The sequence below is a fragment of the Phyllostomus discolor genome, chromosome 1 (assembly GCF_004126475.2).
Source record: "Phyllostomus discolor isolate MPI-MPIP mPhyDis1 chromosome 1, mPhyDis1.pri.v3, whole genome shotgun sequence".
NCBI classification, from domain to species: Eukaryota; Metazoa; Chordata; class Mammalia; order Chiroptera; family Phyllostomidae; genus Phyllostomus; species Phyllostomus discolor.
In genome coordinates, this window is record NC_040903.2 from 54,519,823 (window position 1) to 54,533,779 (window position 13,957).

Here is a 13,957-nt window from a genome sequence, read left to right on the forward strand (position 1 = left end):
TGTGCCTCTTGGTCAGAGTTTGGCAACTAGAAGTTGTTAGTCGGGGTGAGAACTTGGATGCAGAAGCTAGGACACATGCCAGAGACTAGAGGTGGAATAACTGAGCAGCTGACACGTGAAATGCAGCTATCCAGACACAGTCAGCGGGCAGCGGTCAGAATAGAATAGGCATATGACTTTGAAAGGTGGTTTTTGAAGAAGGTTATGGTGACTGGCTATAGACTTTGTAGTTTGTAGATGTAAAATAATTTCAAATGCTTTTTGAGGAAGAGTAAGTTACCAGCTTAATCATTACAGTGCTTGTTACACTGAGCAGAAATCTGTCTAGCTGTGTCTTTCTGTAGCTCTAAATCTCTAGTTATTCTTATACTAGAAAGCATAAAATACACATAAAATTTCAAAATCTCCCTTGTTATCTATCTCTTCTTCTTCATAGTCTCCAAAAGTTGGCATTCTTCAGGGCCCAGTCCTTGGCCACCTTCTACATTTATTCTCTGTGTGATCTCATGTGGTTCTTTGTTTAAATGCCACCTATTCTCCGAAATTTATTTCTTTGCCTTAGTTTCTCCCATGTATTCAAGGCCCAGATGTATGTCTACCTAATCAACGTCTCTATTTGAAGTCTAATAAACATTAAAAACATAACATGTTTGCAATAGAACTCTCTTGAACTCTTCCCAAAACTTGTTCTGTCTCCCTCTTCATCTCCATACATGGGCCACCCAATTACTCAGGCTGAAAACCAGAAGTCACCTTTGACTTTACTCTTTTTTTGCTAACCCACATCCAGCCCATCAGTAAGGCTTATATGTCCTCCTTTTATTATACATCCCAAATCCCTCTTTACTACTGCAACTTCAGCCCTACTACTTGAATATAACTTACAATCACCATCATAAGTTCCTAGATGATAATAATAACTGGCCTTCCTCATCTCCTTATACCCATGTACCTCTTCAGTCAGTTTTCCATGTAGGAGCAAAAGTGCTTTTTTAAATATTTTAAATGTTAAACAGTTCCTGTCATTCCCCTGTTCAGAACTCTTCAGTGGCTACTCATCACACTCAGTATTAAAGCCCGTCTCACAGTGCCCTGCTGGACCCTGCGTGTTCTGCTTGCTCACCTTATCACCTACCAGTATGTCTCACTTTGTTCTAGCCACAGTTGCCCTCTTGCTGTTCCTTAAATTCTCCACTTCATTTGGAATTACCTAAATCCCTCCTACTCCCCTACCCTATACCATTATTCTAACCAACCCAGCCTCTAGCCTGGTAATTTGCACCTTTATTATTACAAGTTTCTGTTATTTGAATTGCTTTCAAGTGTAAGAGGGACTAGAGATTTAGAGCTGTAGAAAGAGGTAGCTGGATCATTGGAGAAGAACTATAGCGTGAATGATTTCTGCTCCGTTTAAAAGCACTATAATGATGGTAACAATTACATCTGTGTAAAAATAGGCTGGGCCTCTGCACAGAACAGTGAGTTCTCCATCGCTGATAGTGTACAAGTTGAGGTGATCACCTCATGGGATGTGGCGGAGGAAGACTGTGAGGGAGTGGAGAGGGGGACAGTTGATTTCGAAGGCCTTCCCAGTGCTGAGATTGTACCTTTTAGAATCTTCTTTTTTGTCAGTGCAACTATTGTTAGTGTCTCCTCTGATTTAATCCTCCTGTATTTTTATTAGGAAACTTGCACCGATTTCACCAATGAAGTATAAAGCACTTCTAGGTAAAGTTCCCAATACTTGAGTTGACTGAAAGAAGAGCTTGACTGATATCAAGGTTGATGGTAGTCAGATTGGCCCTCATCTAAGTCCTCATCTAAGGAGTTTATTACTTTGAGGCCTTTTTGCTCTCTCATTTTTTAAATTGTTGTTCAATTATAGTTGTCCCCATTATTCTCCTCTGCCCTACCCACCCCCACCTCCCACCTTCAGTCCTCTCCCCACCCCTTTGTCTTTGTCCATGGGCCCTTTATACATGTTCCTTGATGACCCTTCCCCTTCTTTCCACCATTATTCCCCCCACTCTGGTTGCTGTCAGTTTGTTCTTTTATTTCCATGTCTCCAGTTCTGTTTTGCTTGCTCATTTTATTGATTAGGTTCAACTTATAGGTGAGATCATATGGTATTTTTCTTTCACCACCTGGCTTATTTCACTTAGCATAATGCTCTCCAGATCCATCCATGCTCTCACGAAGAGCAGGAGTTCCCTCTTTCTTTCTGCTGCATAGAATTCCATTGTGTAAATGTACCATAGTTTTTTGATCCACTCATTTACTGATGGGCACTTAGGTTGCTGCCAGCACTTGGCTATTGTAAATTGTGCTTCTATGAACATTGGAGTGCATAGGTTCTTTTGAATTGGCCTTTCAAGATTTTTAGGATATAGTCCCAGCAGTGGAATTGCTGGGTCAAAAGGAAGTTCCATTTTTAGTTTTCTGAGGAAATTCCATAGTGTTTTCCACAGTGGCTGCACCAGTCTGCATTCCTACCAACAGTGTACTAGGGTTCCCTTTTCTCCACAACCTCACCAGCACTTGTTTCTTGATTTGGTTGTGATGGCCATTCTGACCAGTGTGAAGTGGTATCTCATTTTGGTTTTAATTTGCATCTTTCTGATGGCTAGAGATACTGAGCATCCCTTCTTATGTCTCTGGGCCCTCTATATGTCCTTCTTAGAGAAATGTCTGTTCAGGTCCTTTGCCCATTTTTTTAATTGAGTTGTTTATATTCCTGCAGTGGAGTTATATAGGTTCTTTATATATTTTGGATATCAAACTCTTGTCTGAGGTAGCACTTGCAAATATATTTTCCCATGTGATTGGTTCCCTTTTCATTTTGCTGATGTTTTCTTTAGTCGTGCAGAAGCTTTTTGTTTTGATGAAGTCCCATTTGCTTATTCTTTCTTTTACATCCCTTGCTCTAGGGGACATATCGAAGAGGTAATATTATCAAAATTTCTATCCTACCCAAAGCAATCTATAGATTCAATGCAAGCCCAATTAAAATACCAATGACATATTTCACAGATATAGAACAAATATTTCAAAAATTTTTATGGAAGTATAAATGACCTCAAATAGCCACAGCAATTTTGAGAAAGAAGAGTAAAGTAGGAGGGATCACAATACCTGACATCAAACTATATTACAAGGCCACTGTAATCAAAACAGTCTTATACTGGCATAAGAATAGACACATAGATCAATGGAACAGAATAGAGAGCCCAGAAATAAACCCAATTCTCTATGGTCAATTAATATTTGACAAAGGGGGCAGGCACCTAAAATGGAGTAAAAATAGTCTTTTCAACAAATGGTGTTAGGAGATCTGGACAGCTACATGCAAAAAAATGAAACTCAACCACCACCTTATACCACACAGAAAAATAAACTCAAGATGAATAAAAGACTTAAATATAAGTCATGACACCATAAAGGTCCTAGAGGAGAATATAGGCAGGAAACTCTCACATATTCCATGCAGCAACACTTACCTCTTCTATATACAAAATAAGTAGAAAAGAGTAATGCTTCTAATTAGACTTAGACTATAAAACTTTAAGAAAAAAAACCTTAAGAAAAATATCACAGGAGAAAATATTTATGAATTTGAGATAGGCAAAGATTTTTTAGGACACAAAAGGCATGAGCCATAAAAGAAGAATTGAAAAATGGGGCTCCATCAAAATTTAAAACTTCTATTCATCAAAAGACATCGTTAAGAAAATGAAAAGGCAGTCTTTAAACAGAGACAGCATATTCTCAACACATATATCTGACAAATGACTTGTGGCCAGAATATATAAAGGTCTCTTACAGCTCATTAATAATCAGACAACCCAGTTAAATAAATGGCACAGGACAATAATGAATGACCTGTGGAGCACAGGGGAAGGGGTTTAACATCATCAGACATCCGAAAAATGCAAATCAGTGTGAGATACCAGTGCATATCATTGAAATAGCTAAAGTTAAAAATTAAAAAAGAACAAGTGTTAGGGGAAATGTAGAGCAATTGGAAGTTTCATATGTTGGTGGTGGGAAAGTAAAATCATAAAACTGTTTTAGAAAACAGTTTGACAGTGTGTTAAAAAGTTAAGCATAGTAGTAGTACAATAAGACCCAACAATTTTGCTTCTAAATATTTACCCAAGAGAAATGAAAACATGTTCAGAGATACACTTGTACATGCATGGTCACAGTGACTTTATTCATAGTAGCCCTGATCTGGAAACAGTTTAAATGTCCATCAATTGGTGAATGGATAAACACATTGTGGTATGTCCATGCAGTGGGAAACTATTTAACAATAAAAGGGATAAAGTAATGATACACACAACACCATGAAGGAATCTCAAAAACATTATGGTGAATAAAATAATCCACATACAAAAGAATATAAACTCTATGATTCCATTTACTGCCCTGAATTTTTATATCAGAAGTGCTAGGAAAGCCAGATTTATTCTATAGTGACAATAAACAGACAAGTAATGATGTGCCTATAGCTGCGAGTCAAGTGTGATTGGCCTGAACAGGACACAAAGGAACATTTGAGCATGACGCATGTGTTGTGTATCCTGACTATGGGGGGAATTATATGGACATAGTAAAGTTCACAGAACTGTACACTTAAAATGTACATGTTTTATTGTACATAAAATATACTTCAGTATATAAAAACCAGTGTATAAAAAATATTCAGTAAATATAAAAACAACTCCAGTAATGTTGTTTTTCTTTTTAAAAACTTCCATAAAACTGAGGCTAAAGCTGAGTAGACCTGAAAAGTCCACTTAGATAAATCACAATATAAACAATAATGTATGAATTAACTTTCCATAAAAAGTAAAGATAGTAGATGAACTTCTCAGTATACTTTCCAGCCTATGATTTGATGTATTATAATGGGACCCATGCATCCTCAGAATTCATTGATGTACTTTTCTAATTTCTTAAATTATATTTGGTAGTGTTTTGGCACTAAAAATCCAGCTAAAATGAAGTAATTACATATAATTAGTTCTTTTTGTTTTGTTTTACTGTTCTTTTCATTTTTTTAACTAGAAAGAATGTGTGGAAGCCATCCTGATGTTCCTTCGAATCTATTCTTTTAGGAATAGAAGCCCTAGATTTTACCTGAGTGCATACAGGGATGACCACCTAGACACTGTTTCCCTCCGCTGCTTTTGCAGCAGGCTGTGACTGAGAGGTGAATGGTGATGTGTATAAGGTTATCTGCTGAAAGACAGGCCACTTGACGTAGACTTTGTTTTTTCCTTTTTTGCTGGTTGGAGGTTACATCAGGTATGGCAGCTACCTCCCAGAGATGGAAGCCTTTTGGAGGATGATAGAGCCAGCCTGGGCCCCTGAGTGATCTCGTGAAGCACACTTCCCCTGCCCCACTGTATTGTGACATGAAAAAGAAAATGTTCTAACTTGATCTACTGTATTTCTGAGGATCTTTGTTATGGCAGAAAGTTGATACGCTAACAGAAAATAAAAACACGAATTTAAGACTCCTACATTTTTCTCTGTGTACTTTTTGGCCATATTCAATGTATTTTGGTGTGCATTGTCAATAACAATTTCTACAACAGCGTAGGACTGGATGACAAGAGTGCTGTTGATGCAGTAGTTATTTTTTTATTTTTATTTTTTTATCCTCACCTGAGGACACTTTTTTCATTGTTTTTAGAGATGGTAGAGAGAGAGGGGGAGAGGGGAACATTGATTGGTTGCCTTCTTGTACATGCCCCCACTGGAGATCGAACCCACAGCCTGGGTGTGTGCCCTGACTAGAAACTCATGGCCTTTGGCCTAGCGACAGCGCTCCAACCAACTGAGCCACACTGGCTAGGTCAATGCAGTACTTATTTAGGAGACTAATTCTCAATTTTCCAAGTTATGTTTAAACTTACATACTAATATTTAATAAACGGATAAATTGATACACAGTACTGTGCTTTTCTAATTTTTAAGATGGTCTTTATGGACTAGTTTGTGATAAATTTCAGTAGTTCTACAGATCTTTATAAAGAGTTTGTATTTCTTATAAGATACCTAAATATTCTGTTTAAGTTTTCTATGATTACTGTTTATTCTATGAAAGTCCTAAATATATAAATCAGTGATTTCTTCTATTAATTTTTACTTATATTTCTGTCAGTTTTTGGTTTGGTATCGGTGTTAATGTAATATAAAATTTATAATCTCAATTAAGGATTATAAATTTTATAAGAATTGTATGACTTTCTAATTTATGCCTGGTGCTTTGTGTTTTAGCTGACATTAATATTGCTACCTTAGTTTACATTTTCCTAAACATCTTTGTACTTCTTATTATATTTATCCTTTCTTTGTCATTTCTTTTAAGTATGTTTCTTAAAAGTGGAACAATTAATATTTTTAACCTAGTGAGAACCTTTATCTTTTAACAGATATTTTAATTTACTTATGTTTATTGTCAAAAAATGATTTAACTATTTTTACTTCATTTATCTTCTTTTAAACTTTCTGTTTTAAATTTTTTTGTTTCCATTGTGGGTTTTTGCTATTTGACTTAAAGTTTTTTTTAAATTATGATTTGATTGATATTTTAAATTTGTGGTATATCTGAAGGTAAATAGTCTGCTTTTAAATCTGCTAGGGATAATTTTTAAGTTTTTTTGAAACCTTAAGTCTCTGTAATAGCTCTAATTACCAGTCAAGAAGGAGATGGTGTCCTGTTTTCCCTCAGTATGAAATGAGAAATTTAATAGGGGGTTTTGCTTATCTGCTTCTTATTTTTCATTAATGTGATCTGAGATTTTAATCTCAGACTTTTAGTGAGTTGTAATTTGAAATGACTTATAAAATATTTGTATTAATTTTTATATAGACATAAAAATTTTGAAAACCCTAAGATTGTCACAACTTTCAATAAATGGTTGTTTTCCAAATATATATCAAAATAAACTTTAAGAAAGTCATTCAATATATGCTTTTGTGTCATATTACATTACTTCTCATTTTCTTGATCTCTTTCCATATTCTGTCTTAAAAATAGACACTCTTTTCCTTTTCCCTGTTGCTTACTTTCAGGCCATTTTCCTGGTTACTAGACCAGGAAAAAAGAACTAGAGAGAGTCTAATTTGAAATTACAGTATGAAATTTTGTATTTGGTATTTGCTATAGCCATTAAGGTCTAGAACATGTTTGGGAATTCTTGGATTAATGGATTTTGTGGTGGGGGGTGGGTGGGTGATGTCACCCGTTTTATACTGGTAAGCTTGTTTTCTAATATGTGCCTGCCAATGATTATGTTAAGTAACACAGGGCATGGAATTTACATTATCATTAACGTTTGTTCACTACCAATGACAAAAACTGTCCTCTTGCTGCTTTGAGTCTCTGATAGGCTATTATTCTTACCTTGAATGCTCCTAGTCACATGACTTTCTCAAGTGGGCATCGGGCTCCATTCTTTCTCTATAGTAAAAGTGCTTGTATATGGAGTTTTCCCATTTTTATCAGACTATACCTGAGGACTATTTAAGGAAGCAGGATCTTAGGGACATTCAGTCTTGTCTTAGAAACAGTGTGGAAGAAAGAAGCCTGTAGCAGTTGCTAGGGATAATATCTTTAAGTAACAGTGATGTTCCTAAGTTATTCTTCGAGATGAGAGACTCGTCTTTCTCATATTTGGGGGGCACATAATTATGTAGCTGGACTACCAAGATGTAGAGAGTAAGGTGAGGCTGAGAATGAGAACAGCTTCTTCAGCACTGTGGGTTAGGGTGAAGTTCTTGACAAGAGACTCATTTCGTGTGGTGTGTGGAAAGGAGGCAGGAAGACCTTCGCTCTAGCCTTGGTTCTCTGCATGTGTGTGTGTGCGAGAGAGAGAGAGACCATGGCAAAGCCTCAACTTTCCTGGGCCTCAGGCTAGATATATTCAATGAGGAAGATGACTCTCCAAGGTCTTTTCTAGCCTTGATGTTCCTTGACTGACCAAGAGCACCAGGGATAGCAAGAAAGTGCCAGTTTGACAACATTTTTATTTTTAATTTCATTAAGCAAGGAAGTCAGCATAATTTCATCGTGTAAGTCAAGAGGAATAAAACACTTACCTAACAACTTTGAGTAAGGAGAACAAGAAGAAGGGATCATGTGTGACTTGTGTATTTGTGCTCTGACCTAATACCAGTCCACGACACATGATGTGGGGGAGAGAGAGGCACAATTTTAACACCTGGAAGTAATCTGGTAATAGAATGACTCAGAGGAATGTTAAATCACTATTTTCCCCTGAGAAATGTAAGGTGTTTATCTAGACTACAAAGAGGTTATTACCCTTTCATTGGGATATGTGTGTATCTTGAGATTGAGGGTGCTGGGAGGTAGTCCCACTGTGTGGCAGCAGTCAGAAATCAGACCGAAGGTCCCACTGAAGATCTCTCATTGATGAGCTCCCAAGTGGTAAAAGGCTGCCAGCACCGAATTTGTGTTTTACAAGATCCAGAATAGAATGCTGCCCAAGGTGGCTGTTTGTCATCAGCTGAACTGGGCATGTTCACAAGCTGGGTGGCCAGGGAGAATTTTGAAATAATGAACATCTTATAAATGTGAAAGAGCTTGTAGGAAATGGTACCAACTGAGTAAAATCTGTACGGCAGTCCAAGGGCGACTCTTTGAGGAAGGCTTTGTTCTGGCTAGGTTCTGGGGGATGGGCCACTGCCAAAGATCCCATCCAGAACAGCATGGAAGAAAGAGATCAGGCAGCAGACATCAGTTGCTTCTCCTCCTTGTGGTCATCACTTTGAGGACTAAAATATCATTGAAAAATTTATTTCCTTCTCTATTAAGAGCTTTCAGGTGAAAAAGAATTATTCCATTTCAAAGTGCATTTTGTTTTAGTAAAGGGTCATGAATAAATTCAAATAAAATTCAAAATATATTAGGAACTTGGATACAAAATGTCGGTGATAGGCTTTAAGTGCCACTGTGCAGAAGGCCCCTCCAAGGATGCAAAGATCTACATTCAATAGCCTCTGTCCTCAGGAACTTAAGTGAGGCAGTCAGATAAGTAGCTAATATTTATTGTTTCATTTTTTTGTAGAGCGTCTACTTTATACAAGGCTCTGTTCTAGGTGTTGAGACCACAAGGTAAGATATAGTCCCTGTTCTCAAAACATTTATAGTCCAGAAGGAGTGGAGTAAACGGGGGACCGGAGCACAGCACGCATGGAGCCATATAGGAGGGATGCAATCACCGGAAAGCACAACAGAAAGAGGTGCAGTGACTTTGAGTGTGTCCTAAGAACAGAACTAAGCCGTCTCAAGGAACTTGTTCCTTCAGTGGTTGTAGTAAGCTGTGCTTACAGTTCTGTTCCAAGAGCTGAACATTTCTGATGTTAAGGATGATAACAGGCACAAATTTTACAATGCATTTCTCTGTGTTAGGTACAGTTCTAACACTTTACATAACATGAGTTACATAATCCTTGCAGTAATCCTATAAAGCAGGTGTTAATATTAGCCAAGAAACTGAGGCCCAGAGCAGTCTAGTTACTTAACCAATAACAGCTAGTATGTAGTGGATCTGGCATTTGACTCCAAAGTTCATGCTGTTAACTACTGTGCTAATACAGAATGAAGGGAGCCGTCTACTGGAAGAACCATTGTTGCACGTTTTAGTACAGCAGCTTAATATTAATGGGTCCATAACTGAGCACCTAGGTGAAAAAAATCATCTGTACATATGTTTTTCATTTTCTAGAAATAAAGCTGTGTATTATTATAATTATTATCAAAATTGCCCTCTAGTAGTTAACAGGTTATAACTAGAATTTTTATTTGAAATTATAGAGAATACCTTTTGATCAAATACTATTCTCTGTTAATTTACAGGAAAGGGCTTTCTTGAACGTTAAATATATCTAAAAGAGATTTGCACAGCCTCCCACAGTGAAGAGCTGAATCCCAAAGCTTTTTGAGGTGGGGATTTCCTGTTCAGCCCAGTGTCCTCCTGGTCAAAGAGAGGCTGCTTTCTCTGTCTCTCATCCTTTGACATGTCTGTCTCTTTTTATAACACTGGAGGCCTTTAATTTATAAGCTGGATCTGTAAATCGCTGGGGCGGGTCTGGTTGGGCCTGTGGTGCAAGTGGCTTATCTTCATGCCTGGAGGCCCGCTATTTGCTCTTCTGAGGGAGTTAATAAGGGCTTTGGTGACCTGGTTTGCCCACAATTTATAGGCTCAGATGTAGCTGATGTGAAGGAAAAAAGAATGGAATGAAAAAGTCAAAGTTATGGTTGTAAAGTAGAAGGAAAGTTAGAATTTTAAAACCAGCATCAGTATGGTACAGACCAGAATTAGAAGTTAGGAAGAGCCTGGAAGAAGAGATTTTTAATTAAAGAAACCCTCAAGACATTTGAAATTGTTAGGATGATTTTAAATAGGCAACCCTTTGGCTTTAAAAAGAATGGAGGGTTTACCTTTCTGTATGTGGTGTATTAAATATACCACATACAAAATTTAAGAGAAAAAGTAATCTTTTCATGTAAAGCCATTTTGATTTATGACTTCCCGGCCTTTGAAAGCCTCCTTACACCTTGATTAAATACATTGAATGGTTTTAAAACTAAATAAAATAGATTTTTTTCTTTTCTTTTTTGCACAAGCAGGTATTTTTAATATAGCAATTGTGAATATCATTAGGAAGATTATTAAAAGCAATATGTAGTATAAAGCTTGATTAAAGAATGAGATTTTTTTTTATCCTCACTGGAGGACAAGCTTATTGATTTAGAGAGAAGGGAAGGAAGGGAGAAAGGGGGAGAGAGGGAGGGAGGGAGGGGGAGAGAGAGAGAGAGAGAGAGACAGAGAGAGACAGAGAGAGACAGAGAGAGAGAGAGAAATATCAGTGTGGGAGAGAAACATCAATTGGTTAGTTGCCTCTTGTAAGTGCCCTGACAAGGGACTGAACGCTCAACCTAGGTATGTGCCCTGACCAGGAATTGAACCTGTGACTTTTTGGTTTATGGAATAACACTCCAACCAACTGAGCCACACTGGCCAGGGCAAGAAAATGATATTTTAATTCTCATTTGGACACAGTAACTAAAAATGAAAGTATTCTTTTTCATGTAATACTGAAATCAACTGTGGAATTTAGAAACTTACTAAGATACTATTTTGTCTAAATAAGTTTTCTATTTTGTTTTTTAAAACATTATTTTATTTAAAGAAGGAATACAAAAATACTTTAAAAAAATCGCAGATCAAAGTTCCTTTAACTACTTCGTCTCCCATCTTCCCAGGGGTCATTTGCCATTTCTTCCAAATCATTTCCTGAATATTTATATGACTATGAGTCTATGCACAGAACAGATATTTCTGTTTAGAATATAAGTTAAGGTAATTCACAGATTATATTGTTCTCTGGTGCATTTTAAATATGACCTTCCAATATATGTTTTGTTTTTGATACTTCAATAATATTGTAACAGCAACAGACATTTATTGAGTAGTTATTATGTATTAGGCAAGATGTTTAGCATTTTTTCATGTGATTTAGTCTCATAATCTTCATGATAAGCTTCAGATGTGTGAACCCTGAGGAAGAATATATCTGCAAGGATTCCTCATGGTTAATTAGGCCGAAAAATCATGATTCTAGTCTAGCAGCCATTGCTAACAGAGGCCTCTCACACATGCTGTGTTTCAGGGAGAAGCCATGGACTGAGCTTCCAAGCCTGCTGCACTGAGCTCCTGTTCTCTGATGTGAACCTTAAAAGGGAGCTTCTGGTAACGTCAGTCAACTTTGTGCACTGAGCGCCACCCTGTCCATTGGAACTTTGCCACTCATTTGCATTTATTGTGACCAGTCAGAGCAACTCCATAGTGACGAAACAGAATGGGCAAAGCTGACCAATCAAGACAGTGCTATTGGGACCAATGGGAACTATGCTGTTTGGATTCCTCATTGGCATAGAAACGAACCAATCCTGAACCAGGATAGGAACTTCTCTGTTAAAAAAACAAAAACAAAAACGCCCCCCTCTCCCTTGTCTTTGCGGAACACACCTTTGGCTTTCACCAGAGGTTCTGTTTCTGCAGTTTCCAAATTGTTCACCTTTTTACCACAAGCCAGACTGGGGATTCCTGTTGGCATTGGATTGGTGACAGTGACCTTTTGTTGACAAAGGTGAGTATTTTATATTCATTTTATGTGAATAAAATTTTACCTTCATTATACCTCACATTTACATTAAATTGCTAATGCCATTAGTTTATCGATCTTTAATAAGTTTTCAAAAATAAAACATTTAGAATGATTTTTAAAAATTGGTAGGAATATAACTTTTAGTTCTGTTAGCTTTGTTATTCATGTGCCGTCAGCCTTCCTCTGCCCGCTCCTTGGGATGAGCGTCTTCGCTGAGCCAGAAGGCTGGAGATGAGAGGGTGACTCCTACTCACCTGTTAGGAATGAAGAGACGTGTGTGTCAGGTCTGACTCATTCTGAATGAAGGACAGACAGTACCAGACATTTCCGCAGTAGTTAATGCTGTTCACAGCTTATGCCGGTGATGGTGTCCTCGTTCAGGGTGACGCAAGACAAGACCTGGCGGAAAGGTTTGTTTTGAAAGGTGCTTTTCCTTGTGCCCTTTGTCATGCTGGTATGAGGAAATGAAGGCTGTCACGATGGGAACTGTGAGAAAGGTTTGGGAATTAGTAGAAAGGGAGTGAGTGATCCTGGGTGGGTTAAGAGAAAAAAAGGCGTGCTTATTATTTATACCCTGATTTTGGAATTTAGATGAAGATATTTTCAAAATTTCACAACAAAGTTAAGTGCTTTTAATGAATGGGATGGCTGTCAGGAGGGTTTAAATTTCAGTTATGTTGCTTAATTAGCTGAGTAACTTTGAAAAAGCCACTTTATGCTATTGCAATCAGATGATATCCACACTGTAAAATTGTGGGATTGAAATTATATAAAATATCTCACATTGCAAAGTGCTATACAAATGTGCTGATACTTTTGCCGTTTTTATTATGTTGTCAAGGCTGACTACAATTTGCATCTTTTACTATTGTCTCTGTACTGCAGACTCACACTGCTTGCTTCTATCCTTTATTACTTGAAAGAGAATCCTATATTAGGGCACTGTTATTTTCAGAATAAAAAAAAAGAGGCTTTATTGCTGAATCATTTAACGAATATCGAAAGCCTAATATTGTATTGGTCAGCATTTCTTCAGGCCTAATGTAAGAACTAAAAACATCATCTACAGTAATTCTTCATGAGAGGAGATGTGGTGAAGTCCCAGTGGTTACCACTTCATTTTCATCAGTTCATTAGTGTTTGTAGATATCTTTGACCTCTTTGTCTTCAAAATAATGGTAAAGTATTAATATTTGTCTAGTTATACAAGTATTTAACAAATTTTGTTGTAGAACATTGTTTGAAAAAAAACAAAAATTATCTTGCTATAGTTTCTTTTGACTATATAATATTTAAATTATTTTGAAATCTCAAATAATATACAGTGAGGATATGAAGTTTTTATGCTTAACATAAGACATGAGTAAAAAATGGTTAAGGAGTAGTAAAAGGAGCTATCATTTCCAGATGAGGCGATCGCTCCATTGAGTTTCTACTTGGTGAGCTTCAGGGTCCACATTGTAGTGGGGAATTGATTCCCTCTCAGGACCCCAGTCAGAAGTCTGGTTTATTATTTGGAGTTTATTTATCATTTTTGTGCCCTCTTGTTCTGCTACTGCTTTCCTAATGTAAATTTTATAGCAACTCTAAATCCATGGAAAGAGCAGCACCTTTAAAAATTGTATTTATTATTTTTAAAGAGAGGGGAAGGGAAGGAGAAAGAGAAGGAGAGAAACATCGATGTGAGAGAGAAACATGGATCGTTGCCTCTTGTATGTGCCCTGACTGGGCACTGAACCTGCAACTGAGT

General features: G+C 37.1%; 1 protein-coding gene across 3 annotated transcripts in view; it reads left to right on the forward strand.

Moving 5' to 3' along the window:
- The window catches only part of ZNF438 (zinc finger protein 438), a 170,434-nt gene that overhangs the window by 39,257 nt on the left and 117,220 nt on the right, over positions 1 to 13,957 (forward strand). For 2 of the 3 annotated variants that reach the window (XM_036022658.1, XM_036022667.1), the window contains exons 3-4: positions 9,102 to 9,148; positions 11,710 to 12,189. The gene's annotated coding sequence lies outside the window, so the exon portion shown is untranslated. The remainder of the gene's footprint in view (positions 1 to 9,101; positions 9,149 to 11,709; positions 12,190 to 13,957) is intronic. The other variant, XM_028507951.2, reaches the window with a different exon arrangement.